Raw genomic sequence first — 19,736 nt, forward strand, 5'->3', positions numbered from 1 at the left:
GATTTAAATTCGAAAATAATTTTGTTGAACTATCAAAATAATTATGTAGAATGCTTAAGCATGATGATAACACTACGATTAATCAAATTGATATTCTAATAATCCGAGTCCTACATAATTATTTTGATCCAACAACATTATTTTCAGATCTGTATCTAGTCAACGCCTAGATTTCAAACAAAAGTTAGAGGTTGAACATCGGAGAGGTATTGAATATTACAATTTTTATTTATTCATTTCACATACATACACACACATGCATGTAAAATTACTCCTGTTCGATACTGATATTTTCTTCGTGTTGTAAAATTTAACGCACTCGACGATGATCTTAAATTAATTCGAGAATATCGATCAGCCGATGCAGCCGATGTCGTGGTAATCCGCCGCTAATTGACGGGACCATCTGCATTCTGTACGGGTCCATCTCCCTCGCTGAGAAATCGCGGAACCGTCGAATTCGTCGCGTTTATCGGCCGGAGTGCATTTGCTCGCCGATAAGATGCGCCAGCAGCTGCATCGCCTGCGTTCAACTCGTAACGCCACTTTAGAACCTGAGAATGAATGCCTTAATTTTATACGACGGCAGTACTGGCTTCTTTCAAGGTGTGATGAAAAACGAGCAATTTCTATTAAGAACAAATTTAGATTTTTCTTTTGTGATACAAAGATAAAATTTTAAATTTAATTGCAAAATTAAAATTGGCATTATATCTTTCGAGCGCAATAAAGTGCTATTTTAAGATTAAATCTACGAATATCGTCTGTATTGAAAGAATTGAAATTCTTAAAGAAGTTAAGTTATAAAATGCCAATTTATTCGGCATTTTTATAATAAATATGTTCTACCTGGGAGAAGTCACGAGTGAAAATTATGGCTTTAGATGGCAGAAATATCTCTCGAGAAGTCTCTCGCTTAGGGAGTCATTATGACTAAAGCCGGTGCTGCACGGCAGGTCCATGTCGTTAGAAGGGAACAAGTCGATCGCGGCAGATATCAGAAAAGCACGAGCGAACGAAGTCGTGCATCGGAGTAGTCGCGCCAAAAGGGAAGACGGTAGATAATTAAGGCGCTATGTAGTAAACGCTCGGTGTTTGTGTATGCGTGTGCATCGACGTGGCTGCGTGTATTGTGCGTATCGGGTCGAGTACATAACTCCGTGACACATATTGATGATGGTAGCACTGCCATCCTTTAACTGATACTCTCGCCTCTCCTTGTCTTTGTTTCCTATCGACGCGCACAGTGGCGGATAAGCATTGCCGCGTGCGAAAAACGCGTGCGAGATTCGACGAGATCGAGATTGATGCCCTCGTAAAAGTCATTTCTCGCTCGTTGGTACGTTCAGAGCGACGAAATTCTTTAATTGAGACATTTTGTGTAAACACGCGCGACGAAATAAAATGTAGAATAATTTAAGTCGTTTTAAAGTTTAAACAAAGAATACGAAGAATATTAAAATTTTTTCCACACGGTTAAAAAAAAAATAATTGAACACGTGTAACATGAGTGTAAGGGCACAATTAATTCTGTATATATATATATATATATATATATATATATATATATATATATATAAATATAACATTTGGAATTTTATCGGACACCATATATTTATCGTACGTGGTCCAATAGTTGTAAATATTACGAACATTGTGTAGAAGAAGATAAATGTTCGCTGTTAAGAAGTGCTAAAACGGCGAGAATCATTAAAAGCGGCGTTACAAGGAATTCTCATTAAGGTGATGTTTCGATATAACTATAATATCACGTGTCCGTTACATAATATAGAAATGAAGAGAAAGAAGCTCGTATATAAGTCGGCGACACATATTGATGATAGTAGCACTGCCGTCTTTTAACTACCGCTCGTTTCTTCTCGTTCTTTCTTCCTTGGCGGCGGCTGCGCTGCCAAGAGAGATCGGCGAAGACCGGATGACGCGCGGATGAAGCGGGAGGTGGGGTACATTAGGGGGCTAATTTGGCAGCGTGCCGGTTGTTAATTTTAATTGCAAAAATAATATGGCAAAAACTTTCGCGTCCGAACCAACGCTCGGGCTGTTACAAACGAGCCTGAGGATGGTACGCGGAATCGCAAATTTCTTTTTGGAACGGAACACGCGTACGATATCGTACGACGTGAGATGCCGAATATTGAAACCGAAAATATTAAGGCATTATCGCGGTGCATGTTAATGCATGCAACAAAAAGCTTGATATTACCTCTCTGATAAAATGCACTGATATTTGCATGCAATTCCCGATGATAATTTATTCAAATGATCCTGATGATTTTTTTATTCGAAACTAAAAAAGAGCGGACGATAATATGATTATATTTTCGTGATCCAATGTAGAAAAACGTGAGATTCGCAAGTATAATAGGAGCAAGTATAATACTCGCAAAGTATGCACAAATACTTTTCTGATTGTTGTTATCGTTGTTACGATTAAACGAATTAATATTTAAATTTATTATAAATAATTTAATTCTTGTCCACTAAATTACCACGAAATAGAGTTTACTTATTTTGAAATAACAAAACATAATTAAGTAATAAGTAAATATTATGTTTTATTCTTAGCTTACCGTCTTGTTTCCTAGAATATTTAATTTTTTGCAAAAAAATAGTTTGTATATACCGTACATATGTACGTTCGATCAATATTATCACGCGATAATTATGACGTGCCAATTTGCCTTCCGACGCGCGCTCCGCGTAAAACCAGCTTTCCACGACGACGCGGTGCTCATCCTCGCGTAATGTAAAAGTCTGATCCTGTCAAGGATCTTTCCGGCGCAGCCCTCCAAGCCGGCGCGAGGACGTCACAGGCTGCACACAAGCCCGCGACGGAATAATTTGTCAAACTTGTCAAGGAGACAGCGGCGCGACCGTGGCTTGGTCTAATGAAGCGTCACGAAATTCCTCTGCGAAACACGTTGACGATTTATCCGGCCCATTGCACCCCGACTAGCTCACCATGAGAACGGTCTTATTTCACGGGACGGTCTTATTTTACGACGCCTTCGGCGCGCTCACCTCCGGCGCGCTTTACGAGCGCGGAACTCCGCAAAAACCCCGTCCCGCGAACGAGGAAATCGCATCGCGGGGGAACGCAATCCGCGCGGCAAGGCGAATCGCAAAACATGCCAATCCTCGGTACGAGCGTCGACTAGCTCCGTGTGCTAGCGTGTGCCGTGCCGATCGCGGATCGTGACGGCTCTATCTCCGGTGGCGGGTAAACGCCGGGGGACGTGGTCCCGCTTATGGGCGATTACGGCATGATTGTACGATTGTTAACAGGCGCGACTGAGGACTATGAGATTTCTGCGGGACGTTAGCATTATTAGGCGTAACACACTTTATTTAACTTAACAACTTTGTTTTAAATTTAACTGTAATCTGTAACGTATATTTTTCCTAGAGATATATGATATCGCGCATACGTCTGTCGATAAGAAATCTTCGATTGAAGACTCGCTTCCTTCGTCTTTATCTTCTCGTTTTATTATGTAAAAGATATTAATATTCATATTAGCAAATGAAACGAAGAACATATATCGCGTAATTATACCGGACGTATTGAAGTACCGCGGCGCGCTTGAATTTAAGATTTAATCGCGCACAGACAGCCGTTCGGAATTTTTCAACCTTTCCTGTAATTGGTTTTTCACGCCTCGGGACTGCTCGCGAAACACACCCGGCGTCACGGTGCCGGCCGATGCGCGCCGAAGAATAGCGTTAATAAAAAAGTAGCTCGGGGTGGAGCAGCTGGCCAGCTAAGTGAAATTAATTGGCGCCGATAACTTAGCATACAGATAGCCGGGGACGGGCCGCGAAGACGATGGGGTCCACGCCCGTATCGCTTCGAATACGCGCGTGAGCTTTCGAAGCAACATCGTCGTCGTCGTCGTCGTCGTCGTCGTCGTCGTCGTCGTCGTCGTCGTCGTCGTCGTCGTCGTCATCGGCGTCGCGTGCATTGGTGTTACATTTCGCTCGTCGTAGGCGCTCGCGCGCGCTCGCGCGCGCGCGCGCGAATGTATCGTTGTATGCATATCTTCTCGTGCACACGGTCGTCTGCATAAAAGGCCGGGTCTGCACATCGCCTTTATGATGCAAAGAAGGCCTGCATTAGCCGGCAACAATGCATCGACCACGGCCACCACGGCCCTCTCCTCCTCTCTTCACGCCCCGACTATACCCCTTCTACCCTCGGCCCCTGTCCCCTTCTTCTCTCCTGCCCTCTTCCTCCTCCGACTCCCCGCGTGTGGTTCTTCTTTTTCTCTGGTAACAGGCTTGTTAAAGTAATAACTCTAATTATACACCGTTCCGATACACCTTCTCACCTTTTTCAATGAGCCGGTCGAGAGCGTCTCTCGTTTTCTTCCGCCGCGCGTTACTTTGTCCTACGCGTTCGCCAGCGTGATCTTCCCTCTCCCTCCCGTGCCGCGGAATCATCATCATCTTCTGCTTCTTCTTCGTCGCGCGCGAAGCATGAACCGAAAGTTCCGGTTAGGTTGCATCCGGTGCAAAATGGGGTTGAATGTAATGTGCGGCTATATGCATAATTTATACCATCGTGAAGGGAAACGAGGATAACCACTAGAGACCGAGCATGTTTGTGACGACTCTCACGCATCACTCAGATGGTCGGCGAATAATAGAGGTGTAAACGGCATTTTTTTAATTACATAAATACTTCGTAATATATATACATTACAAATGAGACCCAAGTAATAAAATGATTTGCAAATCTATTCTGATATTAACGATAAAAATATAGCAAAATGTTATGATAAAAATGCATGACAAATATAAAAAATTATAATACAATAAAATAATTTAATAATATATTAAGATCTTAGTGTCCATATTAACTGTAAAAATATTTTTTCGTATAAATGCTTTTAAAGTCATCAAAATTAACACTTCGCAGATATGATGATGAGAAATTCTTTATTCGTTAACTTTGAAAATTTTATTTTCTCAAAAAAAATTTTGTGAAGATAAATTTTACAATTTTGATTTTTATTTCATCTACTTAGTATATTATAAAACGTTATGGATTATATAAGATACCTAAATTTGCATAATTTCTAAATTATATTTTATAAAAAATTGTTATATATAAAAATTGTATAGTTTCGAGAAATATATAATATACATTTTTTTTATAGATGAAGATTTCAAGATTAACGGTTGAAGATTAATTTTAAATAAAATGTTACTTTTGTACCGAAATTCGAAAGAATAAATTCTAAAAAAAGTGATATAATTTGTATTTTATCATAACATTGTACTATATAATATATCCTTTAAAATGCAATTTTTGTATATAACATATCAATATTATATAACGTTTTATAAAATAATAAATGATTTAGAAGTTACCTTTGTATATTGCTTTAAAAAATGTAATACAAAATCATTTTACTGCGAAACAATGGAAACGTCTTTTAGCTCGTGTTTGTCCAGCGAAAGCGTTAATCCTAGTCAATCGAGGAATTCTTTCTCCAGGATGAAACAAGATTCGATAATCCGATGCAATCGCAATAGGAAACTTGCGCGAGCGGCGGAAGCTTATCAGGGAAGATTGCCCGGTAAACTCGGGGCTTCCCCTTTCGCAGCCCGGGTACGCAGCAGATAGTAAAGGGAGGCAAGCGTCGTCGTCCTCTCGAGAACGTGCCTCTGTAGGTACCTGAACAATTCGTCTTTAAATCCAATTAGCCTCGAGTCGGTCGGCGGTCGTAACAATAACACTTTGCCCTTTACAATGCGGTGGCGCGGTTGCTTAATACCGTGTTCGCCACGCCCCCGCGCGCAAGGCCCCCCTCTGGTCCCTCTACGCCACTGTCCCCACCATCGTGTAGGTACCCCTTCTCCGAGCTCTCATGTGCCGGTGCCCTTTTGTTTCGCGGTTCATTTGTCTTTCTTTCTATCTCTCCCTCTGTGCCGCCCTTTCGTTCTCGCCCTTTCTCGCTCGTTCTCTCTCCTCCTTCGTTACGTTTAGATCGGCTTCTCCTTCTCTCTTTGTCCTCCTTTGGCCTCTTTCTCCCCGATCGTTCCTTTTTCTCGCTCTTTCTGTTTGCACCACGGTTCGGCCCACCACCATCTCGATGGGGTCCTCTGACCGCACGATGGTCGTCCAGTATAGCCACAAAGCGATAAATTAAGCCGCACCGAGAGCACAATCGTAAAGGCATCGTTCACGGTGCGCCGCACATTATTGTCGATCGATGCGGATGTCACCCGCAGAGAGTGGCATCGTGAGCTAGGTGGTCACTTAGAACCTCTTTTAAGGGAATGTAGTTTACATTATATAGCAAATGAAACTTTTCATGCTTACAACAAAGTTGGACATAACAACTATGTAAAATAGTATTTTAGGAAACGTACTTTCTCCGCCTGTCGTAAAACATAAAGAACTTTCACTCATTTTCTAAATTTTATTTGTATTTATATATATATATACTTATACTTACTTATACATATTTACTTGCATTTGTATAGATCAAAATTCAGTCGATTTAAACGCATCATATTTTCCTGTGCCGCTAATCCATGCACTATGCACAAGTTATGCAATATCGATCGGTAATAAGAACATTCTTAAGCACTCGACTTTTTCTTCGTGATATTGTATCGAGTTTAATGACTTGATTATTAGTCTATTCAAATCAGGAAATTACATAGAAGCTTATTAATCATCGCGCTGTTTAGTCTAGGGCATTAGAGAGAAGCGTATTAATTGCCGCGCTATTTAATGCGAAGAATTACGAAGAAAATGATGGGAAAAAAGTTTTCCACGATCGATGAAAAGGAGAAACACAATACTTCTCAATAATAATAACGAGCGGCGACCGCTTTAATAATTTAAGAATAATAATAACAACATGACCTAATTTATTTTAATGAGAACCTTATTGTCTCTCTTAGATTACGTTTAAACATTATGACAAATTACACGGATATTGCTGTTGCAATCAATTGTTGGGATTTGTTATAATTCGCTTATTGCGGACGGTCATTTCGCAAATCGACCTCCAGTAGAAATAAAAAAAAAAAATCGTTCGTCCCGTAACAACGATTTCATGCGATTCTTTTCGGGTCTGTCAAGGATAGACAATTGATAAAAGACTAATATTTCGTCATAATGACTGCACGAAGTCGCGGGCATTTAATTCCCGACGATTCAACTCCCGCCCTCCCTCGTCGCAAACGATGTTTCGTCTGGACCGGATAATAAAGATTCGATATAATAAGGGCTGGGTTCCGCGATTGATCACGACCTATGGTCGACCTGCTGAACGCCGACGACATCGTCGCTCGCGGTTAGAAGGAGCTTTTTTTTCGCGATTCCGACCCCGATCGCCCGACGATTGTCCCTTACCCCCTTCATCCCGGATAATGACGAAACGATCTCGGGCATTTAATTTCCAGGTCTCTCCCCGCGTCCCGTCGCCTGCGCGAGGGAGGACCGAGTGGGGGCGAGTCCGTTCAAATGACAGTAATATCGTTGCCTTGCGGTTTTGTGCACCACCGTCTGATTATAGTCCATTTCCGCCACGTAAACAACGGTCTCTCGGACAAACCTCTCTTAATGGCCCTTACCCCTCTTACGGCGGGCAGATGTGGGGTGCGGATCGTCTCCACGCTGGGGCACCATCCATCTCCTCCCCTAATTTCGCAAGGGTAGTTATCGCGAATAAACGCGAAATTCATCGTTTGGTTCTGGCGATCTGTTATTTCTGTTATTTTTTTTTCGTGCAACCACCGTTAAAATTACCGAGCGAAGAGGGTATAAATAATAAAACTGCTGTCAAGTATCACGTAATCGCGACAGAAATCGCGGGGCAACGCGCGAAATACTCACGAGACATATGCATGTGCATTTTCTTTTACTATTTAACGGATTAGGTTTTCTCTCGGAACGTTACAGAGAAGTACGCCGAATTACGGTGGACGAGTTCACCGCTCGAGCTCGCTGCTTTGACATATATCTACGGCAGCTGCTGGCGCGCTGAAATTCTAAGGGCCAATTATACGTATTCCGACGGATGGAAGGTGGAGAGATAGTTGAGCGGGTCACGGGCGCATCCCGCGTGCAACGAGCTTTAAGGTACGGGACCGGGTAATGAATTGTGTTTCATTTCAGTTGCTCCGAAACGTGTAATTTCGCCTCTCTGAGTTCGCCTAATTAGGCAGGGACATCTGTGCCCAGAGGCTCTCATACGCCGAGCGCGGCACTTACGTTGCATTTGCGCTTCGCATTGTGCTGGAACAGCTTTACCACGCGGTGACAGCAAATTGCGGCGTGCAACATGGGATAAAAAGGGATATCCCAGAGGAAATAGAGAGGGCGAGACGCTGAAACGCGATCGAGATCGACGGATAGATTCCTGTCCGGGGACCATAACGGACCGGTTGTTTCATGCGCGTTTTGCCCCGAACGTACGATAATCAAATACTCCGGAAACCGATTTATTCCTTGCTCTTTACCTCCCCCCCCCCTTTTCTTTTCTTTTCGTTTATAAGCATTTATTGCGCGATAATGAGATGTTCGGTTGAATTATAAGTTACCCGTCAGCGCAAGGTCGGCAAAACGCTTTCGAGAACCGTTCGCAAAAGGCAACCCCCTCCTTTATTTCCAGGCACGTCTCTCTACTACGGTCTCTGTAATTTCGTGCTAATACCACTCGCCACGGAAAATATTATCCCGCGTGCCAATCTTCCTATCTATTATGGACGACCGGAGACTGGCGTACGCGCGTACATCTAGCGTAGCCGCGAACTTTTGATCTTATCAACGCGATATTACGGAATCACACACGGAAAACGCGCGCGGACGTATCTCTTATTGAAGAAATCGGAGATCCGTAAGTGTCTAATCTCAGATGCAATAAACCGCGAACGATCATTCTCACGGTAACGTAACAACAACCCTGTCGTAATTGCTCGTCAAATACTTCCAATTTCCGAGTACCGTTATTAGTAAACATCGATCTGTTTCGCAAATTTGTAAAGATGCTTTTAACTAACTAACTAAATCTATCCTTCCTCACCTCATCGGTGATGCTCGTTATAAAATGATATATTATTTGGCGTAACAATATAAATTTGTATTGTAAATTAAATTAAAGTGGGGAATATGACACGTTCAAGAAAATAATGGTTTTCGTGTTTATGAGAATAATCAATCAATCACATTCCGCACAAGCCATTAAGGTAATCGGTGACTCGCCGTTACCCGACGTATCCGTAAATGACGAAATGCTATTTTTGCAGCAATCGCGATTTTTCTATCCAACACAAACGATCCATCTGTTCGCCTCGCATTTCCGCAGATACGAATTTCCGATCGTATCTCGCTGTAATATTATGTCGCAATCGAAAACGTCCGGGCGCTATTATCGGTGAAACCGTACGTCCATTCACGATCTGTATCTAGATTTAAATTGCAAATTTTCAAATTCAACGATATCCAAGCCCTTGGATAAGTCCCGTCGGTGTTATCGCGCAATTTGTAAATTTGCTATCCACCGTGCCGATCGTAATGCAATCGTTCTGTCGATCGCCTGGCCTTTACAATCGTGGAATCGCGAAGGTGCACTTTCGATCTTATCACCGTTACATTGCAACGCGTACCGGTACAGGTGTCCATGGCTTGAAAAGCATTGTTCGTATCTCGTCCATCGATAATATCCAAAATATAAATACGTTTCTTATTCGATGCCAGCTGCAACCGCTTCTTCCTCCCTCTTCTCTTCTCTCTCTCTCTCTCTCTCTTTCTCTCTCTCTCTCTCTCTCTCTCTCTCTCTCTCTCTCTCTCTTATGAGAAAATAAAAGATAGGTTTGAGAACACAAAGAAACAACTCGTTATGATACTTCTTATTGACAAGAGAAGAGAATGACTCAAACTCCTAAGTGACCCAAACTCCTGTAAGTTCCTGACATTTACGTGCGTCACAGAACGTTAACTTCATTGGAACCGTTTTCTTTGGCAATCGCAAAATAATCGTTTTAGCCATTACCGGAGAATAATCGTGGTGTACTTATCCGCAACTAGTTATCTCTTCGTAATCACCGCGATTTTAGAATCGAAATTTTCAAGCGAGCACGCTCGCTCGTCGAGGAACTTTCTTTTCCTGACAACGGCGAAACCGATGTTGCCATGTTAATTATCTACCTGTTTATTCGTTCGAAGTAGTCTTTGAGTAGATGCCATGAATCCATATACTTCATAATTTTGGCATATTTTTAAGCAAATATAATTTTAAACAAATATGGAAATTATTTGATATTTAAAATTATTTAAAATTATTTAAAATTATTATTATTGTTTAGACTTACTGCACCTAGACTTATATCTAGGCGGATTTTCTTTTCTCTGTAGCACGTTTAGTAGAGATTAGTTTCTTTTATTCATACACAATGTGTGTCACAGTATCTCCATTTTAAATGCTTTTGTTATTTCATTCACGCCCTTTTTTGAAATCATTTAGCTGACCAAATTTAAATCAAAATAATGGAGAATGGGTAGGTTTTCAATAAAATGTTTTAGAAACTAGTCAATAAATTTGTAATGCCTCAGTCAAAGATCCAAAGATTCACTTTCTTTTCTTTCCTTTCCTAGTAGTGGAACCTTTTTGCTGACCTTTCTGTCTGTTCTTTAAAATTTAAGATTTATTATTATATAGATTTAAGATTTATTAATCCATTTAATTCGTTCAATCATTCAACATTTAAAATGTCAAAGGAAACGAATACAGGAAAAATTCCTTTCATTGATAAATTCTAAATTGTTTATCGACCCATTTCATCAATTCTTTCTTACTTTTACTAAACACCTTTGAAAATCAGCGCTTGGATCTTTCTTTCGTTTCATTTATCTCCATAGGACAAAACTGTTTTTTAATCAAAAAACATTGTTTGATTATTATGAATATAATTACTTATTGCTATATTACATATTATTTCTTATATATGTTTATAGTTTGTTAATATCTCATAACAAAATTAAAACAGATTTTATTTAAATTAAACAGATTTATTTAAAGAAAATTTATATTTTTATTAATTTTATATTTATATCAGATTTTCTTTTACTGATGGTGTAATGGTGTATTTCTAGTACAACAGCGGGTTACAAAAATGGTAGCTAAGGGATTACAAAAAAGGCAGATCTAGCAAATATCTAGCAGTATTTATATCTCGCATTTAGCGTTAAATGTAGGCCGTTTGATTTTCAGTCCTCGATAACGTTACATGCAATCTCCATATTAGACAAATATAAAGATAGTAATTTGTGTGGGTTTACTGAGTTATGAATATATGCATCGGTAGATCTAGCTGCCCCTATAAATTTATGAATCCGTCGATCTCCGATGATATAGCAACCTACGGCTCTATCTCACGCTAGATTACTATCTGTTATGTAGAGTATACTCCGTGTGATCGTAATTCTATGTAAATGTCCATTTCAACAGACATACAATATGTTGAGCAACGCTTTATACGTCTTCTCATCACGATCTACGTATCTTAAGCACAATTTTCTGCATTAGCGTCGCGATCTCTTTTTTTTTTTTTTTTTTTTTTTTTTTTTCCGAAGTGTCAGTTCGAGAGCGCATCGTCCCTCGTCGTTTCAATAATTACTATGTTCTTTCTGCGATATCGAATTACCGTACACATTCACGAGATGCTAAATCTAAGCGATAATTCTCGGATTCGGTGTCTCGCATTATGCTAATCGTTCGAGACAGTTCGACAGTTATCTCGTTCCAGGGGAGATGCAGGACGCGAGCGTGCCGGTTTCTCGAGACGACCTCGTGTCACGATTTCACGTGTATGTACGTGTATATACATGTATATACGTGTATATACGTGTGTATACGTGTGCCCGGATCACCAAAGTGATCGCGCTGCACCGATCGTGTTACGGTGTCCCCGTCCCTTCCAGTTCGTTCGGCCAGATTTCTCACATGATCGCACCTGAATTTGTCTTATCACCGATATGTAGACACTTTCCACATTGTCACAATAAGGAAAACATAATTGCTGGGAGCTTTTGCAGTATCGTAATTCTCAGATAAATTAGGTGTTAGCGGTATAGGTCGTTTACCAATGGCGACCAATAAATCCAAAATGGAAATTACAACGTCTAGCAATGTCCTCATCCCGATCGGAGGAAGAGCTTACTCTTTGTTGCATCTTGTAATATTTTTTCTGACATTAAATTTTATTAAATAAATTAAAACTACGGAGTATCTTATCTTGATGTATATTTTATATTAATTTTATTTGTGGTATAACAATTGGTGAAATTTAATTATTACTAAATATATTAATTGTTATAATATTTTTAATTAAATTACAACATATTTTCATTAATTTAATTCATGATATATTTAGTAAGTAATGTGCATAAATAATAATACAATATATTATTAACTTGAAAAAGCTCGCATATTATACATATTTTAATACTTGTATTTTTTTTTTAGTTTAAGTTTTAATTTCCATCCGAAATTTTGTAGCCATTGTATTTTTTATACGTCCTACCAGCGTTAAATTTGAGAATGTTTTCTTCGAATAAATTCCCTTGTGCAGAAAACAGCACATAATGGAAGCCTCTAATGAAATTTCACAAGTTCATCCTTTCGGAAAAGACATATCGGACCGCCCACGTTGGAAATATAATACATAAAGATCCAGGTGACGATCCCAATAGCTAATTGACCGTGTTGCCCGTTGTCGATGATCTTTAAGAACATCCGCCGGGTCATAATCTCCTGAGACATGACACGCTGTATCATTTAAAATGTAATGTTCCCTCTGCTAAAAATTATCAAAACTTTGATTACGATATTGACTACAATATTGACTACAATAACGCATTGTTGTGTCTTGAAGGTAATCATCCGATATTTTTCTAATGACATATTTTTTGACAATATTCGTTAAGATAATAACCTTTTTTTTCTTTTTTCAAAGCAAATATTTTCAATTGATTTCCTATGAAGTTGAGGAGAAATTTTTTTCGAACGATGAGAATTGATTTATTTAGTATTCCATTATTTTTTTTACAAATTTTTATACAAATTTAAATAGCTAGGCGTAAAGGCGCCTGCTGACCGATCGAGAGTAATCTTTTTGAACAAAAGGCACGAAATATTATGGAGAGGACAGAGAGAGAGAGAGTGGAATATGAGCAGCTCCTGTGGGCTTCGATAAACGGATGGGCGATTGTTTTCCGAAGCAATCACGTGACGGACAGCAGTACGGTAGCACAATCGTGCGGCGGCACGAATTCCGCGCAATCACGGCGAATTATCCGACTGATTGGATCGTTTATGCTGATCCTTTGATCTCGCGCTCTCCCACCCCCAAGCCCCGTCCCCTCCCCCCGCTTCTTACGCGCTTACGCGATGTGGCATCTTGGATCCGTTAGAGTTTATCCATCGGCCGAATAAGGACGGAATAAAATAAGAAACGCTACCGCACTCGTGGATCGAGCTGTGGTCAGGGACAATCAGCCGGCGAATTACCGATATGATTGCTACTGAAATATTCCCGCCGACAAAGGTCGAAATCCCCGAAGGGGATATCCCGCCCCGGCCACCCGCCAGCTTTGCGTTGACTTTTTGTTTACGCGCACCTAGATTGATATCTCCCCAAGATAGCGCGATATATAAACTTGTTGACACAGTCCTTGCACAGTTTGTTTGCACATTAAATGTGCAGAGCGATATGACGTAGGTGAAGAAAAATTTTAATTTATATCTGGATATACGCTGTCAATTTTAATATCGGATTTAATATTAAGTAAGTGAATATCGCGGAGAGGGAGAATGACAAATGTTTAATGAGATTATTTATAAAGAAACAGCGGGATCTGCGTTTGTTTAATGTTCAAATATTGTACGACAATTCTGTGAGCATGACAATGAGAACGCGCGTTTCGAAGATGACGATAAGAGTAATGGCGCAATGAAGCTCTCCTTCTTGCCGTCATTATAGACGCTGCTTTATTATCGCGTCGCTGGGTAGCCCGCTCGTTATTGCCCGCCGTTAAACGAGAGCAAAGGACTAATAACGAAGCGGGACCGAGCTCGCTGCCGTGAATTAACGCCAGCATAAATTCCCATAGACACCTCCTTAATCGACGTGTTCCTCCGCACACGTTTATACACACACACACACACACACGCGCGCGCGCGCGCGCGCGCACATATACACGCTCCCGTATACATGCTTACACACACACACACACACACACACACACACACACACACACACACACACACACACACACACACACACACACACACACACACACACACGCACACCTGTCCTCATTCAGATAATACCTTCGCGTTAGATTAGACACACACGTTCCTGCAAGAAACCGCGAGCCGGTCGACAATGCCGCATCGCTGCACAATACAGTAACCGATACAGTTACTCGTTCTTAATTGTTCCGAGCGTATGAATAAAGAAATCATTTAACGGCTGAAAATACGAGGCTAATGAAGGATGATCGCGATAACTGCACATTCAAGGATATCATGGAAACTATAATAATGTAATGGTATGTACGGAAATTAAAAAGATAATAGAATAGACATTTTTATGAATTGTGTATGAAATCGCAATTGTCTGTGTTTAAAGAGTAAAACAGATTTTTTTTTATCATTTTTTTTATCATTTATAGATCAACATGAACATAATCTTCTATATCGCGGTATAGTTTTTTATAAATTACAATTGATTGAAAATGGAGATTTTAGATAAGATAATTAAATGATAGTAAAAAAGCGAGACATATAAATAGTTTTAAAAGCAAGCATGGAAAAGGTGAGGATAACATTTGGTAGTTGGTACAGTTTTCCATAAATAATTTTTACAGCACTCGAGATGTGGGTATAACACGCGAATTAGTCACGACCGAATCCAGATGTATTTTCGAAGCGAGCGCGAGCCGCGAGCGAGAAATTAGTGCGGGCAGTCGCGGGTTTAAGCGCGGAAACCCCGCGGGCATACACGAGCGGATTTCTTCGGCGCAAGGTGGCGATACGATAATGGTGACGGTGGTGGTTGTGATGGTGTTAGTAATAGTGGTGATAGTAGTAGTAGTAGTAGTAGTAGTAGTAGTAGTAGTAGTAGTAGTAGTAGTAGTAGTAGTAGTAGTAGTAGTAGTAATAGTAATAGTAGTAATAGTAGTAGTGGTGATGGTGATGGTGGTAGATGGATTCGCGGCGAAGTCGGTGCGGAACGACGGCAATTAATAGCGGGTGCCTATAGAACGCCCGCGGAAGTAAAAATAAAGCGGCACGAAGCGCGCCCCTTTGGCGGCACCGTGGTCGAGTCATTAAGCAGTCCACGGGGGTGAGGTGAAAGAGAGAGAGAAAGAGAGAGAGAAAGAGAGAGAGAGAGAGAGAGAGAGAGAGAGAGAGAGAGAGAGAGAGAGAGAGAGAGAGAGAGAGGGAGGGGGAGGGGAGGGGTTCCGATGATGGCAAAAGGGGAGGGCACTGTATAATGTCCCGTGCGTTACCGCGGGAGAGCGAAACGCGATGCATGTTGCATGCACGCGCACGCCCGCGAAGTACAGTGGCACGGGTCGAACAATAAAATCTGTAATTGCCCGTAATTGCTGGTCCTACGTGTTTGTTTTCGATCGGCGGCAGGAGGGACAGAGGGACGGTCGGCAGCGACAGTACGGACTCAATACATTCGCTAATATTGCGAATTGTTTTGATGAATATTTATGACGTGCCGAGTTAACGCGAACCCCCCTCGTAATTATATTGGGATATTTTTTAATAGCTCCTTGCCGCACGTATAACGAAAGCGAAGCTTTGAATTATGAAAAATTCAATTCTTGAATGAGGTCAGATATAATAGTGTCATCCTTACGTTGCGAAATTTAACATTGGAAACGAATAAAAAGACGAATATTCTTGAAATAATTATAAAAATTTTATATACGCATGTATATTTCAATATTCCTTCCAATTATTTCAATTTCTCCAAATTGTTTTTGTCTAATTTTCGCGAATAGGCAATTTATGTAGATAAGATATAACAGATATGGTGCTGATCGGAATCATATCGGAAAGGATGAAATGTAATAAGACGTGAAAAAAATACCTGCAATTTGTTTGTAATTACTGTCCCGGTTCCATTAATGTCGTTTTGACGCTAGATAGCCGGGCTTTGGCTCGCTCGAAAGTAGTCAACGAGCGCATCCGCGGACGAAATGGACGATTGATCAGCCGCGATCAGACGCGCAGCCCTCGCTTAATGAAGGTAATTAAGTTTTTCTGCATCTCGAAGTCGCCACCACCATCACCACGTGCATGATGGATGTTTTGTCCGATCTGGTACGAAAGTGGTAGCACGCAGGGAAAGGGCGTGAGGGGGAGTGGGGGGACCAAATAGACCCAGAAGACGAATGAAAAATTAGTTCTTCGAGAGAGAGCGCGAGTTTTTGCGTCGTTCTCGCCAGCCTTTCGTCTCCTCGGGCAACGATCTGATTGCCGTCTCAGATGCGATGCATCGATGCGCCTGTTACGTTATTACGCGAATTAATTTGATTTATTACAGAAAACACAGGAGAGAACGATACGAAAATGTTCCCGGGTTCGACGTACTGCGGGAGATCGAGAAGGTCGAGGGACATCAGGGACGGACTCCGTGCTCCTTTATGATTGCGAGAGAGATCTGTGCAAAAAGGAATCCGCAGAAAATGATTCGCGTACTCGCTAATCGGTTTATAATGACGCGACGGATGTTTTGCTCCTTCTTACAACAATGTAAACTATAATATTCATGAGAGTTGCTAATAAAATTCTACTTTAGATAAAACGTTGATGCAAGATTTTAATATATTTTTTTGAAATTGCTGTATCGTAACGGTCCTTTTAAGTCCACTTTAGTTCTTGGCTCCACTCGAGCCTTAAGTCACATTAGTGTTAAAGTGCAAAGTCGTCCAGTACGATCCCACTTTCATCAAATAAGCGCAAAGATAGTAAGAGTAGTGGTCCGAGAGAATCAAAGGATCGCGAAAAAAGAAATAAGGAAGGAGAGGAAAAGAAAAAAAAAAAAAAGGAGAGGAAACAGCCGGACGAAGAAGCGCGACCGCGCGGCGCGGGCAATGAGTTCTCAATTTAGTCGGGAGGGCCTTCCAGGGAGGGATTAAAACGATTACCGAGATTGAGGGAGAGCAAGATGAACTCTCGGCGGACGCTGCGAGAGAACCGATCGTGCGGCTGGAATTCTCGTTCGAGACGATTACGTCATTAGCAGAAACGGTACGGTAACAAGAGAGGAGATATGCCCGTACGCGATACGCGTGTGTATTTACGCGTGTGTGTCCGCATCGCGTGCAACTCCATCCATTTCCTCTTCCACGTGTGTATACGAGCCTCGTGCGAGCGTACACACGACGTATCACACACGGGGCATTTGCGGCAAACAGGACATGGCTTGATGCCACACCATCCAGGATACGATACGATACGTACGTACGTTTCCTACGCGCGCAACTACCCGCGTGCTGGCATGCGGGATCGCTATCATTTTATCAATCACGCACGGGGATAAGAGTCAACCTGCGGCGGCGCCTCGCGGGGAACGCCGGGAATGCACATTAATCGAAATAATGACAATACGGACCCGCCGAGATGGCGGAGACCCGCTTCTCGCGGATGCTTCCGCGCTAAGCTGGAGTTATGTGAGTGGAATATTTCCGTGTGGAAAAGTGTGCAATTTTTGTTTTGCACACTTTGTCTGCGATTATCTTATTTTAATTTCAGCACGCGCTCGCAGCGTCAAATGAATGAACTGGTGTAGAATATTCGGAAAGTCTTCGGAAAAATATATCCAAAACCGAAATTTTTTCCTACTTTGGCCGATTTTAATTAGAGCTCTCTTTACTTTATTTGAGACTGTAAATAGTCAGATCGACTTTTTATGTTTTATTTAATTTTTATAGCTCTTATTTAGAACCATAGAATAAAATTAATTTAGAATAAAATTCTATTGAAGATAGCCAAAATTCCTCTTTTGAATATTAAAAGAGGAAAGTGCTTATTTCAAATGCAAAAAGTTCAATTTATCATAAAATGAATTTATCACAATTTTTCAAAACCTATAAATGTTGTGAAACTAAATTCAAAAGTAGAAGTAAAATTTCAAGTGATCTCTATATTCGAGCTTTTATAATATATTTCTGAAATGCGCATATAAAAGATACTTGTATTCAAATTATAAAATTACATGATTCATTTTTGTATTAGCGTGCTATTAAATGCTATTAAGAGACGAGGAGTCCTGAGTGCACGATACAATTTACTTGCATTGGTCACGTGCATCAACGTTGACCAACGCGAACATTCCGGAATAATCGGCACAATCGACGAAGCCCGAGCCGAGCGAAGGGATCGTAAAAATCGATGGGGATTTATCCGATCGGCGGATTCATCGATGAAATCGGGCAACCGAGCCCGATGCAGCAAGGGGATCGGTCAAAGGCGGAATGCGGTCTTGCCGCAAGAGAGACTTTGTAAGCGATCGGCCAATCGGCCAATCGGCCAATCGGCTTTCGCAAGTTTGCACAATGTAGATCAGCACGAGACACAGCGGCGTACTCATGCACGGTGGTACTCCCCCTTTCACGATCACTGTGCATTGCAAACATTTGAAATTTCGCGTAATGTAACGTTTGCAGGCATTATTTGTCCCTGCATGTGGAATCAGAATCGGACTGTTTCTGATCACGCGAGCGGCCGAAAGTGTAGAAAGCGGACTACGTGATATTTGGCTTTTCTTCCGTAACATTTAAAATTGCACTGTAACGTTGTAAATCACCCAGATCTAAGGAAATTCCAATAATTTTGCACTGTTATATCATGCAGACATTCACCAGTCATTCTGATGTGTAGATGAGAGAGAGAGAGAGAGAGAGAGAGAGAGAGAGAGAGAGGAGTAAGAATCGTCAAAAAATTTCTTACGTCTACATTTATTATTAGAAATGATCACATCTGATTATTTTATTAAAATATCACATAAACTTTCTTGTAACTTCCCCTTGCCGTTGTGCTATTAATACGTTTACGACGATATATTTGTTAATATAATGATAATTTATATCATAGTGTGATCGTTCATGTTTCGTTTCTTCCTTGTTTTCTGTTTCGTCAACATCGTCCGCGGCCACACGTTACGGGCTTCAAACCACAGAACCTAAGGTTCCCATATGTATCATATGTTGTTGATACGCACGCATACGCACGCGCGCAGATTCTCACGAAGGATGCACGCACGTCGTCCGCTTAAAAGTCGATCACGAAAATACTTCTCTGAGAATGCATAAGAGGCTGAGCGTGTAGATCTAACGGATTATGATTGATGAGGTATTAGAATTACATTCGGCTTTTTAATTATTATAGAAAAAAATATTTAGAAAACATAGAAATAAGACATGTTATTTATAAAAATAAATTGTCCAATTTAAAATAAATTATTATTATAATATGCATTTTATAATATGTTATTATGTAAATTGTTGTATATAATTTTAAAATGTTGCTGAAAGACTTAATCGTTGTTTATTCAGAATAACTTTTTTAGATTTAAATTTTCTTTGGTTCAAATAAGGTTGTTGTAATTATTTTTATTAATTTTTAGTTTTAATTTAAATTGGAGATTTTTTGATATTTACAAATGTAATT

The sequence above is a fragment of the Pogonomyrmex barbatus genome, unplaced genomic scaffold (assembly GCF_055798465.1).
Source record: "Pogonomyrmex barbatus isolate J1 unplaced genomic scaffold, ASM5579846v1 scaffold8, whole genome shotgun sequence".
Lineage (NCBI taxonomy): Eukaryota > Metazoa > Arthropoda > Insecta > Hymenoptera > Formicidae > Pogonomyrmex > Pogonomyrmex barbatus.